Below are 11800 nucleotides of genomic sequence, written 5' to 3' on the forward strand. Positions count from 1 at the left end.
CTAATCAACTCGTCAACCCGATCGCAACGGTTCCCATTGATGGATGTTTATTTCAATGATTTATTTTGTTATCAGATATGTTTCAGAAATCTAGATGAGGTATCTCGAATTGACAAAACTGTAGAAACCACGCTACGCTAGGAAAATGTAACCCCAGAAGCTTAGAAATCATCATTTTTCAGACAAAAAGAAGCTTCACGATAAAAATCACTAAAAATAATCAAATTACCAAAATACCCCTAACCTTAAAATATCCCTAGAGCTTACATTACGTTTAGGAAAACCCATTCAAAACATAAAATAACAAATCAAAACCAACTCATAAAGTTCAGGATCATTCCACACAAAAAATTTCATAAATGACACAAACCAATATTTTCATTGAATTCCTTACGAAAAATCAATTCTAAAATATCCTAGAACATCAAAAATCAACTTAAAACGCGAAAAGTCTTCTCCGAGGGCAAAACGATAATTTCACAATTTTTATAATTAAAAGTTTCGAAATTAATAAATAAAATATTAAATAATTAAAGTGAAACATTAATAAAATTAATTTAAAATTTTAAATTAAAAAAATCGATCAATCAGGCTCTCAGGCAAAATTGTTGAGCGTTGCCAAGATATTTCTTTAAGGACCCCTCCATTTGGGGGTCCAAAGAATTAAAGATATAATAGAGGGGGTTTCTCCAAAAAATTAAAGTCAATCAAGCAAGACTAAAGTCAAGGTATTAAAGTCAATCAAGTAAGACTAAAGTCAAATTAAAGTCAATTAAGTAAGACTAAAGTCAAGATATTAAAGTCAATCAATTAAGACTAAAGTCAAAATCTTAAAGTCAATCAAATAAAACCAAAAGTCAAAATCCTAACAGAGTTCTAATTAAATAATAACTCTAATTAATAGAATTCTAACTAAAATATAACTCTACCTAAAATAATTCTAATTAAAATACAACTGTACCTAAAATAATTCTAACTAAAATACAACTCAAACTAAAAGAATTATAATTAAACACTAATTCTATCTAAATCAACTATTAAAAAAATCTATAAATAGGGGTCCTCACACCCTATTTTCGTATCAAATCATAAATCCTAAGAGAAGTAGGTCAAAAAGTCTCCTTAGCCTCCCATAAACCCTAATTTTGAAGTTCCAACTCCTTACCTAACACCCATACTTTGATTTTAGATAGAAAAACACTTAGAAGCCCTTCAAAAATACCTCAAAATCCATAACAAATTCGAAGAATCTAGATCCAAGAAAGAGATACCTTGCCTTGGAGATCAGAAATCAGATCCGGAGATAGAACGAAGCAAGGAGTACGATACAAGGAACGGTTTTATCAGATCTGAGGGAATAGAATCTTTGTGCATCGAAGGTAAAATTTCTTTTATTTTTTTATCTAGGTTTTTGTTAGCAATGTAGTCTTATTTAGGATAAGTAGAGACCGGCATTGGCCGGGCGGGGTTGGTGCCTAACACCTTCCAACCCTGTAATGTGATCCTCGGATTCAGTTTTTCTTCAGTAGATTAATTTTTTTTATCCGTTTAGAGTCAGTATCCGGTTCCTAGACCGTAATAACTTGGTGACGACTCCCAAACCTCAAAGGTCAAAAACGGATCCGCGTACCCCAGGGATCGAGGGCGCTTTCAGCCACTATTCCAGGCAGTTAGAACAAATGTTAACACCAAATGAATCGTTAGAAATGACCCCAAAATCTCTCAAAATTACAAAATTGTTCCCTGAAGAACACAGTACCATAGTCCTGCCGGTTGTAAGCAATGTCTCGGTCCTTAGTCTTAATCATGCCCATTGTGGGTAGTTATCTTGAGTTTTCATGAGTCATTTGGGTTAGCTCGAGTCTTTTTTTTTCAACAAGGTCATGTCTTCTTTAGATCGAGTCTACTATTTTCCTATTGAGTTGAGTTAGTTTGTCGAGTCTATAAAGGTGTTTGTCGCCCCATCTGAATTTGATTGGATAAAAGAAAATTTTGAATACCTCGAGCGCATTAACGGATTAACTACTAATCTGGCTTCAAGGATATATTTCTCTCCTGAACAAGAAAATAAGAGTTGGGCTCAACATTTAATCGAGAAAGCAAAGGTCATTGACCTCGAAATAAAAAATAATTCCTAGAGAAATTCAGATAAAAACCATCCTATCCCTAGAGGAACATGAGGGGATAATGAATTTACTCAAAAATTTCAAAAGGCATGTTCACGTGATCCGATGAGGATATGTTAGGTGCAAGCTTGGGTGTTATCTGACATGGAATAGATACTCACTCGATGGAATTGAAATGCCAATGAGATCTAGGAAGATGTTACAAAATGTATCAGTGCTACACTTTTCAAAATGGTAGAACTCCCAGAATAGATTACCATTCTCAGACTAATGAAATAGTTTAAGCGATATTGATATCTGATAATGGGTCGTACATCAAAGCTTAGGTCATTACTTTATGTTCAAAGTTCAGGATTCGGCATCACAAATCATCTCCCTACGTTCTCAGACTAATGAAAAGGTTGAAGCAGCCAATAAAAAATCTCAAGATAATCATCAAGAAAATGTGTCAATCACACCGGGATTAGTTAAAGAAGTTACCATTCACATTACAGGGGTACAAAAACAATCTTACCAGTTGAAAAGGAAATTCCATGTCTCAAGGTCTTGATGGAAAGTCAATTGTTAGAAACAGACTAGACTTATCATTGGGTACGAAGAGCTAAACTTGATTGAAAAAAATAACCTAGAATTATTGTACCACGTGCAAACTTATCAAAGAAGAATCACTCGCACATTTGACAATAAGGTTAAAGTTCGTCACTTACAAGTCAAGGATTTAACCATCAGACTTCAAAGAAAATTAAGCACCCCTCCTCGATTATAGGAAGAAGTCTGAACCCAATTGGAGAGATGAATTCATTAAGGAAATACTGTCAGACTTCAAGACCGTGATGGAGTCGAACTATCAGAACCAACCAACCTTGACCAAATCAAGCGGTACTACATTTAAGGAGGCCACCTTTGGCCGAATCAATTTTCTTGCTACCCAGTTCATCATATCTTTTCTCAGCCCTTTGCAATCTTTTTTTTAAAAAAAATATTTTTCTTTCTCAGCCCGATCACCCAACCCAGGGGAAGGAAAAATTTGAACTACGTTTTGGTCTGATCCCAAAATTCTGGTGTACGTAGGCAACCTGAGAAGTTATTTCAGGCCCGACCACATCAAAATAAAAAAATAGACTTTCCCACAAAAAAAATTCAAAATAAAAAAATCCAAAAAGAAAAAAATCCAAGGAAAAAGAGAAAATTTAAGAGAAAATGCCACACAAAGGGCATTCAGGTTTTTGATCATCAAAATTCATTTCCTTTTATACCCAGTCCTAAGCTTACCCATAAAAGTCCTCCTAAGTACCATGCAAAGCATGATCAGACAGTAACTCTAGAAGTTTAAAAGGGAAGAAAAAGATAAAGAAAAAAAAAAGCCGGCTAGATTGAAAATCCGAAAGAGCGACTTAGACAAAAATTAAGGCAAGCTCGCAAGGTTAAAAATCCAAAAGGACGGCCTTGGCAATAGTTAGAGCAAATAAAAAATCTACTAAGTTGAAAACCTAAAAAGGTGACTTAGGCAAAAATTAAGGCAAGCTTGTGAGGTTGAAAATCTGAAAGGACGGCCTTAGCAATAATCAAAGTAAAAAAATTAAAAATTCTAAGCTCGCTAGGTTGAAAACTGAAAAGACAATTTAGGCAAAAATTAGAGCAATAAAAAATATAAAAGAAAATCTCCATTGAATTGAAAAGCTAAAGGCGGTCCGAGCCAAAATATTAGAAGTCTGAGTGACTAAGTTTCAATACCGAGCTTAAACCAAGCAAAAACTTAAAAGCTACGAGTATCTTGTGTACGATTGATCTGAAAATGTTTGGTTCCCCTAGTGAACCAAAAGGGAGAAGGGTAGATTCTATGATGAATCTCAAAAGGAAATATTATGTTCTCTTAAGTCTGACTCAAAATCTTCAATATAAAAAGTCAAAACTAAAAGTTGAATCTTTATTGCACTTGTGGTAGTCAAATATTTCATAACAAGGGGCACTTCATTTTTTTCTATAGTGTGTAATTTTTCCCCTTACACTAGGGGCATTTAAAAAAAAATTGTGTTCAATTATTTTCAGTGCAGTATTTCCTATCAAACTAGGGGCATTTTATTCTCAAGCTTGATCAATGTTAATCCTAAAGTATAATGAGAACCCTGAATTACCTTCTTTATAGCAATTGTTTGAGAACCCCTAAGATACGAAGAAGTTAAAAAATTCATAAAATTTTTGAAAAACCTTGAGGTTCAAACATAAGCGTTTCAGATATCATATTTGGTTTAGCCCAGAGATTAACTCATTACCCTTTTCCATAGAATAGGAGATAGGGCATTCTTTCTTTCCCAGATTCATTAATTCCTTTCCATATTCATTCTCTCTCCTAAATTCATTAATTCCTTCCCAGATTTATTCATTTTTTTCCAGATTCATTAATTCCTTCCCAGATTTACTCATTCTTTCTCAGATTCATCAACTCTTTCCCAGATTTACTTTATGCTCCGACACCACCGAGGGTTTTCTCAGAATTATGCTCAGATACCGCCGAGGGTTTTCTTAGAATTATGCTAAGATACCACCGAGGATTTTCTCAGAATTATGCTTAGATACCGCCGAGGGTTTTATTGAAATTATGCTTAGATACTGCCGACGGTTTTCTCAGATACCGCCGAGAGATTTCTTGGAATTATGCTTAGATACCACCGAGGGTTTTCTCGGAATTATGCTTTGATACCGCCGAGGGTTTTCTCGAAATTATGCTCAAATACCATCGAGGGTTTTCTCTGAATTATGCTTAGATACCGCCGAGGATTTTCTCGGAATATACTCAGATACCGTCGAGGGTTTTCTCAGAATTATGCTCAAATACCATGAGGTTTTTCTTGGAATTATGCTCAGATACCATCGAGGGTTTTTTCAGAATTATGCTTTGATACCGTCGAGGTTTTTCTCGGAATTATGCTCAGATACCACCGAGGGTTTTCTCAGAATTATGCTTAGATACCACCGAGGATTTTCTTGGAATGATGCTCAGTTTATGCTCAGATACTGTCGAGGATTTTCTCGAAATTTTGCTCAGATGCCGTCGAGGTTTTTTTCAGAATAATGTTCAGCTATGCTAAGATTTTATTCAGTTTTTACTCAGATTTTACTTAGACCCTCTGCGATTTATCTTAGATTTCAAGTACACACACTTACACATTTATTTCATTGGTCAAAGAGAATTTTCTAAAATTCAAATATCTGACGCTGTCAGTGAGAGCTCGCGCTCGAGGACCTGACCACTTTTTAGATCGGAGAGAGTTTTACCCTCAAGGATCCGAATGCCTTGACGAATTGCTAAATCAAGCTACAAAATGAACTGTCATTAACTTTGGCATTCGGATATCGCACTATCTACCATAATAGATTTGCTATCTACTTTGTTTCAACCCTCTACCAAAGAGGGGCATTTGTAGACACCCCATTTTTGCACTCACCTGATTAATCAACTCGTCAACCCGATTACGACGGTTACGGATGATGGATGAATATTCTAATGATCTATTTTGTTGTTAGATATGTTTTAGAAATTCAGATGAGGTATCTCAAACTAAAAAAACTATAGAAATCACGTTACGCTAGGAAAATATAACCCCAAAAACATAAAAATCATCATTTTGCAGACAAAAAAAAGTTTTACGATAAAAATCACTAAAAAATGATCAAATTACCAAAATACCCCTAACATCAAAACATCCTTAGAGCTCTCTTACGCTTAGGAAAACCCATTTGAACACATAAAATAACAAAATGAAATCAAATAAATTATTTTGTCAATTTTCATCAAATTTGATAAAATTACAGAAATACCCCTCACAGAATTCACAATCATTTCATACAAAAAATTTCATAAATGATACAAACCCATAATCCCATTGAATTCCTTACAAAAAAATCGATTCCAAAATATCCCGGAACATTGAAATATGACTTGAAACGCAAAAGTTCTCTTCGAGGGTAAAATAGTAATTTTTTAATTTTAATAATTTAAATTTCTGAAATTAATAAATAAAACATTAATCAATGTAAAGTAAAGCCTTAATAAAATTAATTTAAAAATCTGAACCAAGAAAATTAATCAGTCAAGCCCTCAGGCAAAATTGTTGATGGTTGCCCATTGATATTTATTAAAAGACCCTTCCATCTGGAGGTCCAAATAATTAAAGATATAATCAGGGGGTTCTCCACAAAACTTAAAAATATATTCTTTCATCGTACGTAAGAATTAAAATCCTAATCTAAAGAAACCAAGTCAATCTCATAAGACTTAAGTCAAAACCCTAATTAAAATCCTAATTTAAAAGACCAAGTCAATCTCATAAGACTTAAGTCAAAATCCTAATTTACCTTATCTAAAAAAAATCTAATCAAACACTAAATCTACCTAAAAAATTTTATAAATAGAGATCTTCCACAACCTAATTTCGCAAGTCAAAATAAATCCTAGGAAAAGTAGGTCAAAAAGTCCCCCTAACCTTTCCCAAACCCTGATTTTGAAGTCCTAACTCCCTACTTATCATGCAAACCCTAGGTTTTGTAGAAAAATTTTCAAAAACTCTCCAAAAAATATCTAGAAATCCCTTAAAAAATTAGGAAATACTCAGATCTAAGGAGGTACTTCATCTAAGAGATCTGAAGCAGATCGAGTGACGGAAACAAAGGGAGGAGTATTTTACGAGAAATCATTCTTCTAATTCTGAGGAAACAAATCGTTGCAATCGTCGTATAAGTATATTTTTTATTCTATTTGTTTATTTATTTATTTTAGGTCTGTTAGCAATGTAATCCCATTTTGGAAAATAGTAGAGATTGACGTTTGCCAGGCGGGGTTGGTGCCTAACACCTTCCAACCCCATAATGTGATCCCCAGACCATAATTTCTTTCGTAGATTAGTTATTTTTATCTGTTAGAGTCAATGCTCGGTTCCTAGACCGTAATAACTAGGTGGCGACTCCCAAACTTCAAAAATAAAAAGTAGATCCGCATACCCCACAGATTGAGGGCGTTTTCACTATCCCAAATCGATATACTATAATAGTTAATCGAAGATCGGAGTAGAAAGTTACAGTCAGTTTAAGTTTAACTGTCTGAGGTAAAAAACAAACACGGAAATGACAGAATAGAAATGTTAGCAGAAATGATAGTAACGAACTCAAAAACTGATTCTGACTTATCAAAATCTTGATGACTTTGTCACATTTGAAAGAAAATTTTGTTCTACCCCAAATTGATATACTATAATAGTTAATCGGAGATCGGACCAAAAAGTTACAGTCAGTTTAAGTTCAGCTGTCTACTTGACAAAAATATATATATATATATAAGTTTGTTAGTCCAAACTAAAGGTACATTGCCTCTAGTTTTTGGCTTGAGCCAATAAAAAAACATTTTTTTCAATATTTTTTTATGATATGCATGACTAAAAATCAGATAGCTAAAGAAAAAACAGATGTCTCCTTTTTACCCAAGGGAATAAATAAAGAAAAAGAAACACACCTTAACAATAAACACAACAAATAATGTTAGCTTGCAAATAAAAAAAAAGTAAGTAAATATTACATTTCATGAGAAAAAAAATATAAACAACAAACACAACAAACAATGTTAGCTTGCAATAAAAGTATTTTGTATTTTGTATTTTTTTTTCAAAATGGCCGAGTTGACACGAGGGTAGAGCTTTCTTGCCTAGTGGAGTCGCCAAGCTGTAGATAAGTGATTCTCGATTACGAGTACCACATCTACTAAGGATTGGAGTCGCCACCATTCATTTTGTAAGAGGGTATGAATGGTCACCCGAAATGTGCATTTTGAAATAATGTCATTTTTGACGTTTAGTGACTCTCGTTGGATAAAACACCAATCTAACTTTGAGATCGGGATAAGTGACTCGATTGGAGAAAATGGAAGGTGTTAGGCACCTTTTTCTCCCCACTACGTGGTGGTAACCTCAATTCAACTCGATCATTTTAATTGAAAACAAAAATAAAATAAAGTGCCACGTGTTGGGGGCTTGTTCCCTAAGTAGGGACTTGCTTTTGGCTTTAGCTTGTAAGGGTCATCTCATCGAAAGAGATGATCTTAAAGGGCATTAGCTTTGGACATAATTAATATTTGAAAAGTGTTGGCTAAGGTCACGGATCCATTTTCATGAATTGGAGAGGATCCGTATTCGAATTGCCTCAAAAAAGTTTTAGGATTAAAATCGATTTTTATTTTTAAAAGAGATTACAACCCCTATAATTTCAACCGAACCGAAATCCGATCTACCGGAGATAGGGGAGGGGAAGCATTACATCCTAAGTCCTTATAAAAGTAATATAAAGAGAGGAGGAGATTATAGAAAAGGGATGAAGAGAGGGTAGATAGAGAGAGGGGGGACGTATTGATCCTTTGACCTACCTTGAAACTTTAAAGTTACTTTTCTTTTCTTCTTTCTTCTTCTTCTTCTTCTATGTCTTCTTGAGTTGAGTCCTTAGTAACTTATGATAATGTAAATTTTTTTAGAGTATATGTGAGTATGAGACTAGTGTAAGAAGATAGTTTAGAGAAGATTTTTTCTTGTATGAGACTTGGTAGGGAAAATTGATCACCATTTTTGGAAGGGGATAGGGGGTATTTATAGGTGTTGGGAGGATATTTTAAGGATATAATGGGGTGAATTATTGGGAGAGTAGAGAATGACATAGGTTTTAAATGTGAGGGGTATGAAATTTATAGTTGGAATGAGGGTAGTTATGTAATAAAGGTAAGTGGGTTGTATTTTGATCCAAATGATTTGGATCTTACCCAATCCATTTAGGTAGAGTGTTTGGTGAGATGAATTGAATGATGTGAGATAGAGAGAATGTGGGTGTAAGGTGTTAGGTGTTTGATTGAGTGTTAGGTTGGTGGAAGAGGTGAGGTATTTAGATTTAGGAGAATGGATTATGTAAGAGATTAGGTGTTTGAGTTTTTGGGAGGGTTGAGGGGATGATAGTATATGGCAAAAGAAGGGGGAGATGAGGTGTTTTAGATGGATTGATTGGTGAGAAGGAGTGTTAGATTGGATATAAGGGGTGTGGGTTTGGTTTGTGAGAATGATTTTTGTAAGAAATCGGTCAGGGTCTAACCTTGATTGGTTGAACCCTAGGTCAAACTGGATTGATTAAGTCAAAAGATTGAATCCTTTTGATTAATTGGTCCAAATCTTGAAATCAAGAACCAATTAGTCTAACTGATTTAACATTAATCAGTTTGATCCATTTGCCAATTGGGCCAACTGGTATATTTCACCAATTTGTTGGGTTAGACTAGTATTACGAGTTTGAATTGAGTAGTGTGGACTGATCTGTCCACATACTTGTTGATTGATTTAAAGATTGGCAACCCGGGAACACCCATTATTCGTTCAAGTCGTGTCTTAATTGGACAACACTTAAGTTTTGGTTTCTAGGCTCATTACCTGATTGAAGATAGGTTAGGATAAAACTTAGGTCACTTCAGCCTAAAATACCGATATACCTTCCAATTTCACCTAGTTAAACAATATGTGGTGTTCTAGTTTAATATACCCAAAGGTATTATACCAGTTGTAGCATTCGCATGTGTCACTCGTGTCCCAATAGACCAGGTTCACTATATTTCGACTATAGGGCTATCGAGGGACAAATAATATGAAATCGTTTAAACCCTTTTTTTCACTAAATAGTAGAAAGGAATCCGATTGGAAAATAAGGGATTTTTGATAATTGTGAGTCGCCACCTAGTTTAGGTATAGGAACTAAGAATAATTCCAAAATGGATCCTGATCAGTCCACAGATAAGAGAAATGAGTAAGGGGTTAGATTACGGGTTTCAAAAGGTGTTAGGCACCGAACCCGCCCGATTAATATGATCGGTCTCTACTACGATCCAAAATTATTCTAATAGTTAACATACAAAAACTAAAGACAAACAAGAATCCAATCATCATCAATTTATATCAAATTCGCTAAACGAATCTTATGGCTAAAATCCCTTCAAATATTATATGATTCTTCGAATTTCGTATAAAAGGGAAAAACTTTGAAAGAGCCCTAATTTCATCCCCTTTTCTAAAATTCACATGGAAATATTTTCAATTAAAAATCCACATATGCAAATACTTCACAGATCAGATAAAATAGAAATTTGTAAAAAAATTTCAATTGTACAATTTCTAAATTAGCAATTTTTTAAGTTTCTAAATTAGGAATATGAAATTTCCCAAATTAGAAATTGAAAAATATAGGATGAATTCCAAAATTATAAATTCATAACGATAAATTTTTCAAAATAAAAAAATTACAAAAAAAAAACATGGAGTTTCAGAATTAGAAAATCATGAATTTCCATTTCACGCCCTAAAATCCTAACATGAATCTTGAGGATTCATCAGTTAGAATCTCGAGGTGTGAGATAACTATACACACAACCTGATATAATAATCTTAGATAATAATACTACGAGAAAAAACATATATGCAGCGGAATACTATACTGGATAAATTCAAATCACGGGATAATATTTGACCATGAATTTCTTAGATAGAACATTACATTGAGCTCATGCTCAAGGACCTAATTCCTTTCAATTCGGGGAGAGTTTCACCGTCAAGGATCTGGTTGTCTCATCGAATTGCCGAATCAAACTGCAAAATGAAATTTCATTGGCTTTGACATTCAAATATCACACTATCTGCCAACTTGCATTTGTCATCTAATTTGCATACATCCTCTACTAAAAAAGGACATATGTGGATTCCTAATGATGAACACAGAATACATGCAAAGAACTGAAAACTTGTGAGATATCATTTCTTAATCTTTCCCCATTTTATTTCTTTTTAGAATACTTGACATAGAAATTACGTACGACCACACATTTTGATGACCTAAAGATCTCGCACTATGATGAGTGTCTTGAAACACTCAATTATATGCATATTTTTCGGACATTTATCTTCATTTTTGTCCCTATTTATCCGTATTAAGGTAATAATCATGATAAGCTTCGAAACACCATGTTGCATGTTAATTAGGCTTAATTATACATAAATAAATTCATTTACTAGATAAATCTAATTACGTGTGTTTCTTGTGCAGAAAATCAACATTTTGAAATCAAAATCTCAAGTAAAAAAGTATTTGGGCCCACTTTAGAATGTCCTAATTCTTAACTCATATTATTCTCTTTTATCTTTTTTGTGCAAAGAAAAGTGGAGGCTACTTTTTAGACTATTCTACACACATTTTTCTCTATAAATAAAGCCTCAATCTCTAGAGAAAGGGTCCCCTCTTGGTTCTCTTATCCAAGACTCTTTTAATCTAAGGCTCTTAGCCTATTCTCTTATTTTTTGTATTTTTATCTTCTAGTTATTTTCTTTTGGCTAAAAGTTTTGTAAGAAGTAGAAAAAGAAGTAGAAAAAGAAGAAGAAGTTGTAAGTTTCTCCATGAAATGAAGAAAAGTTATTTCATCTCTTATCTTCTCTCTCTTGCAATGATATTAAGCTAAGCTCCCCTCCATTGGAGAGTGAAAAAGTCTAGAGTAAGTTCTTGTGTTCTTTCTAATTTCATGCCTTTCTTTTATTTAAAATGCTTATGAGTTCTTTTTAAGATTTCTTGCACCTTTTATTCTTAATATAGATACTTGATGCTTAGATTAGATT

Source organism: Akebia trifoliata, chromosome 13 (genome assembly GCF_017979445.1).
Source record: "Akebia trifoliata isolate Shusen 1 chromosome 13, ASM1797944v1, whole genome shotgun sequence".
Taxonomy (NCBI): Eukaryota; Viridiplantae; Streptophyta; class Magnoliopsida; order Ranunculales; family Lardizabalaceae; genus Akebia; species Akebia trifoliata.